The sequence below is a fragment of the Bos javanicus genome, chromosome 15 (assembly GCF_032452875.1).
Source record: "Bos javanicus breed banteng chromosome 15, ARS-OSU_banteng_1.0, whole genome shotgun sequence".
Taxonomy (NCBI): domain Eukaryota; kingdom Metazoa; phylum Chordata; class Mammalia; order Artiodactyla; family Bovidae; genus Bos; species Bos javanicus.
Window position 1 is genome coordinate 48,779,087 of NC_083882.1, and position 14,792 is coordinate 48,793,878.

General features: G+C 36.2%; 2 pseudogenes; both read left to right on the forward strand.

The window, feature by feature from the left end:
* The first annotated feature begins 1,882 nt into the window (after nucleotides 1-1,882).
* Nucleotides 1,883-2,956, forward strand: LOC133260986 (olfactory receptor 52A5-like; annotated as a pseudogene).
* Nucleotides 2,957-13,512: 10,556 nt separating this feature from the next.
* On the forward strand, nucleotides 13,513-14,531 carry LOC133260987 (olfactory receptor 52A1-like; annotated as a pseudogene).
* Nucleotides 14,532-14,792: the final 261 nt, after the last annotated feature.

The following is a 14,792-nucleotide window of genomic DNA, read 5'->3' on the forward strand; positions in this document are numbered from 1 at the left end:
AGATTTTGAAATTATTTGATTTAAAATAATACCTTTATGTTTTATATTCTTCCCTTTTCAATATCTTCCACAATCATCATTTCTACTTAGGACACAATTTTTCAGTGAAAACTATTGATTCACAATTTCACCATATGTCTCATTTATGTAATTTTGTACTAAGTCTTTCTTTTTTGGAGTGCCCTTCTTCATCTCCTTTATCTGGCTACTACTTACTGAAAAGTGATTCGCCTTAATAGCCCGATTTATTCTGCCCATTTTGATTAAAGGTACATAAATATTCATTCTTATTCAGTTAAAGGCTATTTTCCCCAATGTAAGAGTCTAGAATAATGGTTAGCAACCAGGAGTGGTATGCCCCACCTTCCATATCTAGGGGATACTTGGCAATGTATGATATATATTTGGTCATTATGACAAGAGAAAGCAATCAACATCTTGTGGGTAGGAGCTAGGGATACAGCTTAAACTTCCACAAAACAGAAAATCCACAACACAAAAATCTATCTGACTTAAAATGCCAATTTTGCTGTGACAGAGACTTAGCTCAAGAAAAATATCAATTAGATAAGGTAAAGAAGATAAAGACTCTGATGCTGGGAGGGATTGGGGGCAGGAGGAGAAGGGGATGACAGAGGATGAAATGGCTGGATGGCATCACTGACTCTATGGACATGAGTCTGAGTGAACTCCGGGAGTTGGTGATGGACAGGGAGGCCTGGCATGCTGTGATTCATGGGGTCGCAAAGAGTCGGACACGACCGAGCGACTGAACTGAACTGAACTGAAGGAAGATAAAATATTTTAAAATTCTTAAAGATCTCATATATTCATATATAACATGCAATATATATATATTTATGTGTGTGTGTATATATATTTATGTGTGTGTATATATAAATAAATGGTATATGCTAAATTTGAATCCCAGTCTCTAAGCAGCAGATAGAAGGTTAAAGAGCCGTAGTTAGACTGGAAACAATAGTTGCATATTTCATCTTGTTTATCTTCTTTATCATTTACTCATTCATGGGTACTAAGGTTGTTTCCACCTCTTGACTATTGAAAGTGATACTACAATAAACATAGATGAGCTGGGTCTGCATATGTCTCTTCACTATCATATTTTTACTTTCTTTGGACATACAAACAAATGTGGAAATATTGGATCATACACTAGACCCTTTTCTGAATTTTTTTATGAACTTCAAAATTGTTTTCTATAGGTTGAAAAATTTATGTTCCCACGAACAGTGAGCAAATGTTCCCTATTCTCCATATCTTCAACACTTGTTCTCTGTTGTCTATTGATGGAAGATCTGTAGCAAAGTGATATCTCATGGTAATTTTGATTTGCATTTCCTGGATAATTAATTTGTCTAGCTATCAGGAAGAAGAAACTCCTGACATTTGTTACAATAATAATAGACATTAGAGATATTATGTTAAGTCAGATAAGTCAGACAAAGAGAGACAAATACTACATCATAAGATTTATATGCAAAGTCTTTAAACAAATGAACTCAAAGAGTAAAATGGTGGTTACCTGGGAATGAGTGCTCAGAGAACAGTGGGCATATTGTTTCAGGTTACAAACATGCAGCTAGATAAGTAGATAAATAACACCTGAAGATCTAATGCATGGTATAGTTTTATAGACATTATTATAAACATCAAACATGCTAAGAATCTATTTCTTATTTATTATCACCATAAAAAAGAAAATATAATTATATGACATGGTAGAGATGCTACCTACACTACAGTGGAAATCATATTCCAATATATGAGTGTATCAAGTCACTGTATCATGCACATTAAACTTACAAAATGTTATCTGTCAGGTATATTTCAATAATAGAAAAACGATAAAGTGGTATCACCCAAATCTAAAGTATATTTAGCTAAAATAAATGAATTTCTTCTTTGACTTATAAACTCTTGACAGGAATCAGAAGATGACACAACATACCACTCCTTGATTCTACTAATCAAATCAACATGCTCATATCCAATGGCTCAGTCTTCATGCCTTCTATATTAACACTCATCAGGATTCCTGGTTTGGAGTCAGTGCAGTGTTGGATTGGGATTCCATTGTGTGTCGTGTACCTTGTAGCTGTGATTGGGAATTCCCTAATCATAATGATAATCAAACATAAAAACAGCCTGTGTAAACCTATGTACATATTTTTGGCCATGTTGGGGGCCACAGACATTGCACTTAGCACCTGTATTCTCCCCAAAATATTAGGCATCTTTTGGCTTCATTTGACAGAGATTTCTTTTGAAGCATATCTTCTGCAAATGTGGCTTATTCACTCCTTTCAGGGTGTTGAATCAGGTGTCTTGCTGGCGATGGCCCTAGATTACTATGTCGCCATCTGTAACCACTTGAGACATGTCCCTGTCTTCTCAGGACAACTTTTGACTCACATTGGAGTTGGGGTGACACTCAGGGCGGCCTTACTTGTAGCACCATGGCTGGTACTTAGTAAATGTCATCTTAAATTCTACCAAACCACGGTCATCTCCACACTTATGGTGAACACATGGCCATTATGAAGCTGCCTACTGAAGATATATGGATCAACAAGATATATGGTCTATTTGTTGCCTTCTCTATCTTAGGATTTGACATAATTTTTATTATTCTGTCCTATGTTCAAATCTTTATCACTGTCTTTCAACTGCCCCAGAAGGAGGCGAGATTCAAAGCCTTTAATACATGCATTGCCCACATTTCTGTCTTCCTACAGTTCTGATCCTTGGCTTCTTCTCTTTCTTCACACATAGGTTTGGTTCTCATAAAGCACCATACATTCATATCCTTTTATCTAACCTTTACCTGTTAGTTCCACCTTTTCTCAACCCAATCATCTATAGAGTGAAGACCAAACACATCTGTGACCATGTACTAACAATATTTGTATCCGCCAAACATCTTGATCACTAGTGGATCCTTCTAAAGAGAATTTGTGTTAGTTTAAATAGCAACATTCATGTGCTAAAAGCCAAATATAAAACTTCTACACTTGAAAAAATATGTTAATTCTCAGATGCTTATAATTGAGATATTTAACAAATCATCAAATACTTAAGAAATTTGGTTTATTATTCTTACAAAGAATAAAATTCTCTTGAATTGTGATTTCAAATTGTTTCATTTATTCTTCTGTTCTTGGCCTGTCCCTTGAAATCTAGAGCTTTTCTCTAGACCTACATAAATAAGTAAATTGCAGAAGACACTTATTCTAGGTAACTCCCAAGGACCATGTCACAATTCATATTTTCAAACTGTTAATACAACCCATAGTTGTCTTTTGGTCATATCTTGTTTTCTAATATTTGTTTCTGAATCTATATTTTGACAATTTTTAATAGCATCTACTTTTGTTTTGTTGTTCTTGTTGTTCAGTTGCTAAGTCATGTCTGACCTTTTGCAGTCCCATGAACTGCAGCATGCCAGGCTTCTCAGTCCTTCACTATCTCCTGGAGTTTGCTCTAATTCATGTCCATTGAGTCGGTGATGCCATCCAACCATCTCATCCTCTGTCATACCCTTCTCCTCTTGCCCTCAATCTTTCCCAGCATCAGGGTCTTTTCCAATGAGTTGGCTCTTTGTATCAGCTAGCCAAAGTATTGGAGCTTCAGCTTCAGCATCAGTCCTTCCAATGAACATCCAGGTACTTTTTCTGAAATACTGAGATATATATATATATATATATATATATATATATATATGATATAAAATCCATAATACCACATATGATCAACATAAAATCTATATGATATAAACTAAAGTCTGTAAACATTGAACTTTTTGAGGAAGAAATATAGCACAAAATAGGACTGATGAAAATAAATTAGGCTTATTCAGAAGTAAATATTCTTAAGGAAATAAAATTATCATCAGTACTTAAATAAAACACACACTTCAGAAGGCACACATTTTAATACTTTTTCCAGTTTGAGGTTTGCCCATATTTGAACGTTTAAGTTATAGAATTGAAAACATAGACAAATAAATTCCACTGCATTTAGAAATCTCCTACTGCAAGTATCTAGAGGACAATAATTGTGTCTTATTTACACTTTTATTAACAATGCATCAGACTTATTAGAAATTCAGTAAAAATGGCATTGTATGATAAACAGTTTAAACATTTCTCTGGTGTTTATCAATGGTATTAAAGAGTAACTAATCTGGAGACTTTAAAGTAACATGTAATGCTATCTTACACAAAATCAGCATACTAGAGGGCTTATTCCAATATTATTAATGTAAACAAAGATGGTGCTTTGAATGAATCAGTATATCATCTTAAAATAAACTATGGCCCTCAATAAAACCTGCCATGTGAGAAATTGACTGCTAAGCAAATACTTCAAATATTTCCTCACTCTTTGCTATTCCTCTGTCCATGCATTTTAATCTTTACCCAGGATGCTGTACCAGTAGTGATCAGGTTTAAATTTTCTTCAATCAAACTTTAACACTGAGGACTCATAACAATTTCTAAGAAAAATCAAGTACACAGGGAAAGAATCTGGTCTCTAATTTTAGACTGATGCACAGTTCAAGAAAGGAGTTACCCAAGAAAACATCCCATTACAATAAAATGAAGAGAGCACAATATTAAAGATTCAGAGGTAGAAAAAAAATTGGAATGGTATCTTGTTAAATAATGCAGAAATAAATTTGAGTCACAATGTATTTGAGTTTAGTAAAATTTTGCAAACATGAATTATGTTGAGTGACAGACTTTATTTTCTTGGGCTCCAAAATCACTGAAGATGTTTCTGCAGCCATGAAATTAAAAGATGCTTGCTCCTTGGAAGAAAAGCTATGACAAACTTAAACAGTGTGTTAAAAAGCAGAGACATTACTCTGCTGACAAACATATGTATAGTCGAAGCTATGGTTTTTCCAGGAGTAATGTATGGATGTGAGAAAGTGAAAGTGAAGTCACTCAGTTGTGTCCAACTCTTAGCGACCCCATAGACTGCAGCCTACCAGGCTCCTCCACCCATGGGATTTTCCAGGCAAGAGTACTGGCGTGGGTTGCCATTGCCATGTGAGAGTTGGACCATAAAGAAGACTAAGTGCCAAAGAATTGATACTTTTGAACTGTGGAGTTGGATAAGACTCTAGTGCATCCCTTGGACAGCAAGAAGATCAAACTAGTAAATTCTAAAGGAAATCAGTCCTGAATATTCATTGGAAGAACTGATGCTGAAGCTGAAGCTCCAATACTTTGGCCACCAGATGCGAAGAGCCAATTCATTAGAAAAGACCCTGATGCTGGGAAAGATTGAAGCCAAGAGGAGTAGGAGACAACAGAGGATGAGATGGTTGGATGGCAGCACTGACTCCATGGACATGAGTTTGAGGAAGCTCTGGAAGATGGTGAAGGACAGGGAAGCCTGGCGTTCTGCAGCCCATGTGGTCACAAAGAGTAGGACACGACTTGAGCGACTGAACAACAACAGCAAAAGACATGAAAAAATCCAGTGAGAGAATGAATAATAGTAATAATAAAACTTTTAAAGGATAATGAGTCATATGTAAAAAATATAAGTAACTGAAAATTAAAGTATATGTTGTCTATAAGAATGCCATAGGATTTAAGACTTAAAACACGTGTAGAGGGAAAGAGAAGAAATAGAAGAAGAAATTTCAAGCCAATGGTAAGCCAAAGAGGGAGTAGTTTATGTAGTTTTTTTAGTCAAATAGGCTTTTAATTAAACTGTCACTGGGAATTCCCTGGCAGGTCAGGGGTTAGCACTCAGTGTTTTCACTGCTGTGGGTCAGGTCAGGACACTAGGATTCTGCACACCCCATGATGTTGCAAAAAAAAAAAAAAAAAAAAGTTGTCACAGAAAGCAAAGATATCATGCAATATTTAAAGGTTGAATTCATATTCAAATTTATTATAAACATTAGAGTGTCAAATATATGAAGCAAACATTAATGTTACTAAAAGGAGGAATAAATAGCAACACAAAAATAGTAGGGGTGTTCAATACCCCAGTTTTAATAGCAGATATAACATATCAGAATTGCCTCATTGAAAGGAAGGATCATGGGACATTTATTTAATAGAATTTATTGGCACCGGAGCATATTTACATTTAAGTAGACTTTTGACTTATTTGTCAATGAGAACAGAAGAAGGGGAACTCAGCCTTTAAAAAAATCGGTGTATATAATTATTTCCATATTTAGCCTGTGGAAAAACAAAACAAAGGAACAAGGAAACTGTACTAAGGATTTCAGGGATATTAGTATGGATGAACCCAAGTGGGTATCATCAAAACTTGCAGGACCCCTTGTGGTTTAACTAGTATCTAATAAATCCCCATTTTGTGTTCATAACTCCTCCACAAATCCATCAGGAAACATTAAAATTGGTGGCTGGCAACTTTCTTCTATTTAAGCTGAATAAATTGAGGCTATGCTCCAGAATAATATGGATCTTATTTTGAGTTTTGTTAAAGAATGAACACAAAAGCATGATTTCACATAGACTTATAAAAGATGAAGAACGTCTGTAATGCACAAACAACAGAAAGGCATGAAAGATTTATCTCACTGATATCCATCCATTGCAGATGGCCCAGCACCATGTGACTTAGAGTTCCTGACACTGACTGGGTGCTGTTACAGAAGGTGCAGATAGAAACAAGGGGCATTTCAGGACTCATAATGGAAAATAATAGGAAGAGTTACGAATTCTAAACCATAGGTGACAGTGATGTGAAGCTGACTGCACGCTTCAGGCATCTGGCAAGAGCAGAACCAGCTCCAACAATTGTCAAGTGAGTCTCACTGTTCTCAAGTTTATCTCCATAACTTTTCAATACCAGTCTTTAAAATAATAATCACCCCATCTCATCAACCTTTACTCACTCATGTACTTCCCACCTGATACCCAACTCTCTCTACTTGCCTGATCATGCTCAAATGTTGCTCCTTCCTCTTGAAAAAGTCAGACACAGTGTTTGTTCTCAAAGGACTCCTATTCTAATTCTGATTATCCTTTTTGTCTGATAATCTAAGAAAGAAAATTTGACTGCTATTATAGTAGTGATGTAAAGCTTGGTCATAAAATTAGTCACTGGGGATCAAATCTATGGGTATTCAACAGCTTACTTTAATGACTAGTCTATTCTAAATATGAAAACAGATACAGGGATTCTACATTAAAATTATCTCTCCATTCTTTTACTTGAGATTTAGCATCACAAATCACAACTTCTTCCTGCATTACCATCCTATCTGTTGACTTTCAATATAGGATTATTTTATCATGAGATTACTGATTTACAGAAACTTTAGAGGAGAATCTCTGAGAGATTACCTGAGTTTATATTTACAGAATTACGAACATGCCTCTAATGTGTTGTTTTGAGAATTTCCTGATTCTAATTACATAATATTTAACAACTGATGCTTTCAATTAGAAAAGAACATTAACATAAGGCACGAACCCAGGTTCTCAGAAAAATTAGTTCTCAGTGAATTGAGAAATAATGAAAATTTTCTCAGTTTCTCTGTAGCCTCTGCTGAGTTACCTCTGGTGCCCCAACACCACCCCTCTGCCTTCCATTTCTAATTCTATGTTTAACTCCTTTTAAGGAACATATTCACCCCTTAAGTCTTTCACTCCTTCACTGTTAATTTCTTATGTCTGGGTTCACAAAAAAAATGATGCAAGGATTCCAGATTATCTATTTCATTAAGAATTGAAGAGGCTAAATTAGCCAGATCATATGGTAATGGTAGCTGTGAATAAAGTAAAAACAAGGCTTTATTCCAATTAAGTAACACATTTACCTATGTTTCTATATTCTTTAGTTGTTAAAAATGATGTGACAAAGGTTTAGATAGATAATAAATGATCATAAAATGACAAATGATAAAGGTTTAGCTAAATACATACCAATACTATCCCCACCACTGCAGAGGAAGACATTCCTTTTCTACTGCTTAGTTTATGTTTGCCTTTTCTTATCAACTTTGTAGACTATCAGCTGATCATATAGATGTGGATATTCTTCCAAGAATTCCATCCTGAATCACTAATCTAACCTTATATCCATTATGATCCCAAAATGTCTTGATTATTATGGTTTTATATTGAGTACTAATTGAAGATATTGGAATAACTCAAAACTTATACTTTTTTAAAGATTACTTTGGATCTGTCACCTTGAGTTTCCTTATAAAATATAGAATCAGTTTCTGAATTATTGGCAAAATATGTGTTGGGATTCTTATAGGATAAATTGAAAGGAACTGACATCTTAACAATATTCCAAGATATATATAGGTGACAGGTCTCTGTTGCTTTAGTTCTTATCTACTGTCTCTCAACAATGTTTGTAATTTTCAGTACAGAATTTTGTGTTTTATTTTATCATACACAGAATTGTATCTTAATGTAACATGTTTTTATTCTCTATTACTAATTATTATTTTTTACTTTCCAGTTATTTTTTCCAGTAACAAGAACTATTATATAACAATTATATGATACAAAACACTTTTCATATGAAACTTATATCTTATAACCTTGTTAATATCACTTATGACAAAGGCCATTACTTTTATTAATATACTCTTTAAGACTTTTCAAATTAAAAATTGTGCCCATTACAAATAAAGTATAAATTTGGCATCATGTGTGTCAGCCTTGCACACAAATGAAAATATTACCATTCTCTGATCCAATATTCTATTCTTCTGGGAGTTATGAACCCATTCCAGTATTTTTGCTGGAGAAATCCCATGGACAGAGTCTAAGACTGGTGGGTTACGATCCTTGGGGTCGCAAACAGTTGGGCATGACTTAACAACTGAGTACATCAATTCATAAAATAAGAGTTATAGCTATTTATCAGAACCTTATCATGACTTTTAATTTCTAATTGAGTTCTTTTAAACCACTGGATTAGTGAAGATTCTCCAAAGTAGCAGAGCCAATAGGATGTAGATGGATAGACAGATTTATTGATGGATTTAGAGACAGAGAGAGATTGATTGGGCTTCCCTGTTGGTTCAGCAGTAAAGTATCTGCCTGCAATAAAGGAGATGGGGTTTATTCCTTGGGGGGGTAAGATCTCCTGGAGGAGGGCATGGCAACCCACTCCCATATTCTTGCCTGTAGAACTTCACATACAGAGGGGACTGGTGGGTTACAGTCCATAACATCTCAAAGAGTAGGATACGACTGTTAGCATGCATGCACACATGTAATGAAAGAACATTATAGGTTCAGATTTTTCTTTCCAGAATTCCTTCATTGAAAGGAAGAGTCAAATATTTAAAATATTTATTTAAGAAAAATTAAAAACATTCATTTTTATTACATTTAATTAAAAACATTTAAAAACTGAATTCATTGGCAAAGGAGCATGTCTATATTTAGTTAGACTTTAGACATTTTTTTGTTAATGAAAACAGTAGAAAAGGAACTCTATATGAAGAAAACTGATGTATATAAATGTCTCTTATTTAGCCTTTTAGGAAAGAGAAGAGTAAGGAGGTGTCTGCAAGTTGTGGTAATGATTTCAGGGATAATAGGTGTGGGTGAACCCAAGATGACATAACTAAAATCTGCTGGGTCTCCTGTGGTTTAACTGCTGGCTAACAAATCCCTCACTTAAAGGTTATAAATTGTCTTTCTCCACACATTCATTAACAATGTTAAAATTGATAGCTAGCAGCTTTCTTCTTCAATTCAAACTGAATAAATTGATGTTATGCCTCCAAATAATACAGATCATGGTTTTACTGGAGGAAGAACACAAAAACATGATCTCAGACAAACATATAGAAGATGAAGAAGGTCTGTATTACAGAGATAAGAGAAAAGCATGAAAGACTGTCCCTGAGATGTCCACCCATTGTGGATGGTTCCAGCACCAAATGGATGTGGGATGTTGACATTGGCCAGGTGCTGTTACAGATGGTCCAGATAGAAAGCACTGCAGAATATATAATACAAAAATATTAAGAAGAGTTGGTGTTTGATAAGAATTTAGTGTGGTTGATATGAAGGATGGTGCTCTTCAGATATCTGGTAAGAGCAGAACCAGTTTCCAACTTTTGACAAGTAAGCTCACTATTCCCAAGTTTACCTCAGTAACTTTTCGTTACCAGCTATAATCACTCCATCCTATCAACCCTGTGCTCACTTACGTACTTCCCACCTGCCATCCCACTATCTGTACCTGTCAGACCATGCTCAAATGTTGCCTCTTCCTCTTGAAAAAGTGACACCCTGATCGTTCTTAAAGGATTCCTATTTGATCCCTGATTATCTTTGAGACAGAAAAACTTTACTACTGTTAGAGTCAATGATGTATGAACTGACCATAAAATGAGTCATTGGGGTGCTAACCTACAGGTATCCAACAGCTTAGTTTAGTCACCAATCTATCCTAAAATACATGGCAACTGATACAGACTTCCTGCATTAAAGTGATTCTGGCTGACTTGTTTCTTTCACTTGAGGTTAAGCACCACGAACCACAGCTCCTTCCTGCCTTGCTGCCCTATTTGTTGACAGTCAGTATAGTGTTAGCTGATCATGAGTTTACTGACACAAACCAATTTTACTGAAAAGTCTATGAAAGAATGAAATAACCTAACCTTAGTTTAACAGCTTTACTAATATTTCTTTAATACATGGTTTGAGAACTTCTTGATTCAAAATATATAATGGTTAACGGGTAATGATTTTGATCAGATAGCTTTCATATAACACATAAGATCAAAAGCTTTCAGAAAAAATTAAATTATCAATGAATTGAGTATGATTAAATTTCTTTGCTTATTTTAAATTTATCTTAAACATTTCCTCTCTCAGCTCTCTGTCTTCCATTTATAGTTCTATATTTAATTTCTTTTAAGGAACATGTCCTTCCAAGCATTCATTTTCTATCAACTTCTTATGCCTGAGCCCACAAAAATGACCCATGTTCCAGATTATCTATTTCTCATTAAGAATTAATGAGCCTAAATTAATCAAGTCTCATGGAGATGATAGCTCTAGAGAATTTAAATGCAAGAACAAAGTCTCTATTCTGATTGATTTACCCATTTACTGATGTTTCTTGGCTTCCCTGGTGGCTGGGACATCAAGAATCTGCCTCCAATATAAGAGACCTGGGTTCAATCCCTGGATCAGGAAGATCCCCTGGAGAAGGGAATGGCTAACCACTCTAGTATTCTTGCCTGGAGAATCCCATGGACAGAGGAGCTTGGTGGGCTACAGTCCATGGGGTCACAAAGAGTCGGACATGACTGAACAACTAGCACACACACAACAGATGTTCCTATATCCTTTAGTTATAAAGGATGAGTCCCTCCTTACCTCTACATTTGTCTGCTCTTCTCTTGCTTCCTCAAGGTCCCTCCACTCTAATTACCTTGTTATGTGTATTCCAGAATTTATTTTATATATTTTAGCCACAGAAATTTAAGTATTTCCACTATTAGAAACATAGCAAAAACTTACCATAGTTTTATTAGAAAAGTAAAAATGTAGCAAGAAATCTTGACCCAGATTCTGCAAACGTACACAGATTTGAATGACCTTTCCTAAAACACTTCCTCACATTCTCCTGAAAAGACATCTCATCTGAAGCAGAGGCAGACAACATAGATCCATACATAAACAAAAACAGTTTGCTTTTAAGTAAAATGTATGTTTACTCTCTTTCTTAGAGAGCATTCTGCACTAATGTAAAATTTGAACTCTTACTAGCTCAGACCAGCTGTTTTTAACTGAGAGACAACTGAGAATAACAGAATACTGAATGATACCCCACTCCAGAACTCTTGCCTGGAAAATCCCATGGATGGAGGAGCCTGGTAGGCTGCAGTCCATGGCGTCGCTGGGAGTCAGACAAGACTGAGCGACTTCACTTTCACTTTTCACTTTCATGCATTGGAGAAGGAAATGGCAACGCACTCCAGTGTTCTTGCCTGAAGAATCCCAGGGACAGGGAGCCTGGTGGGCTGCTGTCTATGGGGTCGCACAGAGTTGGACATGACTGAAGCGACTTAGCAGCAGCAGCAGCAGAAGCAGTAACGAATGTGAAATATGGAGAGAATCACTAACCTCTGACTAAAACATAATTGCCAAGTAAAATAAACAAAATATACTTTTTTGGTCCACAGTTCTGAAATGAAATAACAGACAAGACAGCAGTTGAAAGCTTCTGCACATCAAAGGAAACTATTAGCAAGGTGAAAAGACAGCCTTCAGAATGGGAGAAAATAATAGCAAATGAAGCAACCGACAAACAACTAATCTCAAAAATATACAAGCAACTCCTACAGCTCAACTCCAGAAAAATAAATGACCCAATCAAAAAATGGGCCAAAGATCTAAATAGACATTTCTCCAAAGAAGACATACAGATGGCTAACAAACACATGAAAAGATGCTCAACATCACTCCTTATCAGAGAAATGCAAATCAAAACCACTATGAGGTACCATTTCACGCCAGTCAGAATGGCTGCGATCCAAAAGTCTACAAATAATAAATGCTGGAGAGGGTGTGGAGAAAAGGGAACCCTCTTACACTGTTGGTGGGAATGCAAACTAGTACAGCCACTATGGAGAACAGTGTGGAGATTCCTTAAAAAACTGGAAATAGAACTGCCTTATGATCCAGCAATCCCACTGCTTGGCATACACACTGAGGAAACCAGAAGGGAAAGAGACACGTGTACCCCAATGTTCATCGCAGCACTGTTTATAATAGCCAGGACATGGAAGCAACCTAGATGTCCATCAGCAGATGAATGGATAAGAAAGCAGTGGTACATATACACAATGGAGTATTACTCAGCCATTAAAAAGAATACATTTGAATCAGTTCTAATGAGGTGGATGAAACTGGAGCCTATTATACAGAGTGAAGTAAGCCAGAAGGAAAAACATAAATACAGTATACTAACGCATATATATGGAATTTAGAAAGATGGTAACGATAACCCTGTATACGAGACAGCAAAAGAGACACTGATGTATAGAACAGTCTTATGGACTCTGTGGGAGAGGGAGAGGGTGGGAAGATTTGGGAGAATGGCATTGAAACATGTGAAATGTCATGTATGAAACGAGATGCCAGTCCAGGTTCAGTGCACGATGCTGGATGCTCGGGGCTGGTGCGCTGGGACGGCCCAGGGGGATGGTATGGGGAGGGGGAGGGAGGAGGGTTCAGGATGGGGAGCACGTGTATACCTGAAATTTTTTTTAATTTTAAAAATTAAAAAAAAAAAAAAAAAAAAAAGACAGCAGTTGATTCCCTTACTTAGGAATTTAGCCGGTTCTATGTAACATAGTTGCACATCACATTTTTTGGTCTTGTGGATGCCTTTCCTAAAAAAAAAATGATGTGTCTTTATGGATCTTTCTTTTACCTTCTATATATGAATGAGTTGGATGATGTGTTTTGAGCTCTACCAAAATCATATACACTCAGTACGATGACTTTGGATGAAATAGGAAGTAGGAGAGGTAGTAGCACTGACAGAAATGTTTTTTTGTTTGCGTCAGGAGACCCAAGGACACTGCCTATTTCCAGCATCATAGTCTTCATGCCCTCTGTGTTGACACTAATAGGGATCCCAGGCCTAGAGTCTGTGTAGTGTTGGATTGGGATTCCATTCTGTGTCCTGTATCTCATTGCTACGATCAGAAATGCCTTGCTTCTGATCATCATCAAATGAGATCCCAGCCTCCATGACCCCAAGTACATTTTCCAAGGCATGCTAGGAGTCAGATATTGTACTTCTTACCAGTATTGTGCCCAAGATGCTGGAACCTTCTGGTTTCATGTACCAGAAATATATTTTGATTCTTGCCTGCTTCAAATGTGGCTCATTCACACATTTCAGGGCATAGAATCAGACATCTTGCTGGCCATGGCCCTGGACCACTATGTAGTCATCTGTTATCCACTCAGACATGCTGCCATCTTACCCACTTTCTATTCACCCAAATAGCAGCTGCAGTAACACTCAGGACTGCCATTCTTGTAACCACATCCTTAGTACTGATAAAGTTCCAGTTTCAGTTTTATTATAGAGCAGTCATCTCCCACTCCTACTGTGAGCATATAGCCATTGTGAAACTTGCTGCAGAAAATATCAGGGTCAACAAAATCTATGGTATGTTTGTGGCTTTCAACATCACAGTGTTTGAGCCCACATTCATTACATTGTCCTATATGCAGATATTTATCACAGTTTTTTGATTTCCCCAAAAGGAGGCCAGGTTGAAAGCATTAAATACTTGCATTGCTCACATCTGTGTCTTTCTCCAGTTCTACCTCCTTGGTTTCTTCTCATTCTTTGCACATAGGTTTGGTTCTCACATCCCACCTTATATTCACATCCTCTTTTCTAGCACTTATCTATTGGTCCCTCCATTTCTCAATCCACTTGTCTATGGTGCAAAGACCAAGCAGATCTGTATCCATAGGGTAAAAATGTTCTGTTTATAAAGTTTACCATGAATAATACTTTCAGGCTTTTCCTTTTGTGCAATAGTAACAATCTTTCAAAACAAAACAACAAAAATCCGTGTTATTTGTGAATCCAGAATATTCTAATTGTTATTTTTTACTGTTCTTATCTTTAATTTGCTAGCATGTAAGCTGGTTTCCAGATTCTATTTGCCCGTGACAATTATCTGTCAGAAGGATTGGTGATTCTACTTGGTTAATGAGAATAAGAAACATAAAACAATACAATAGTGAATGTGT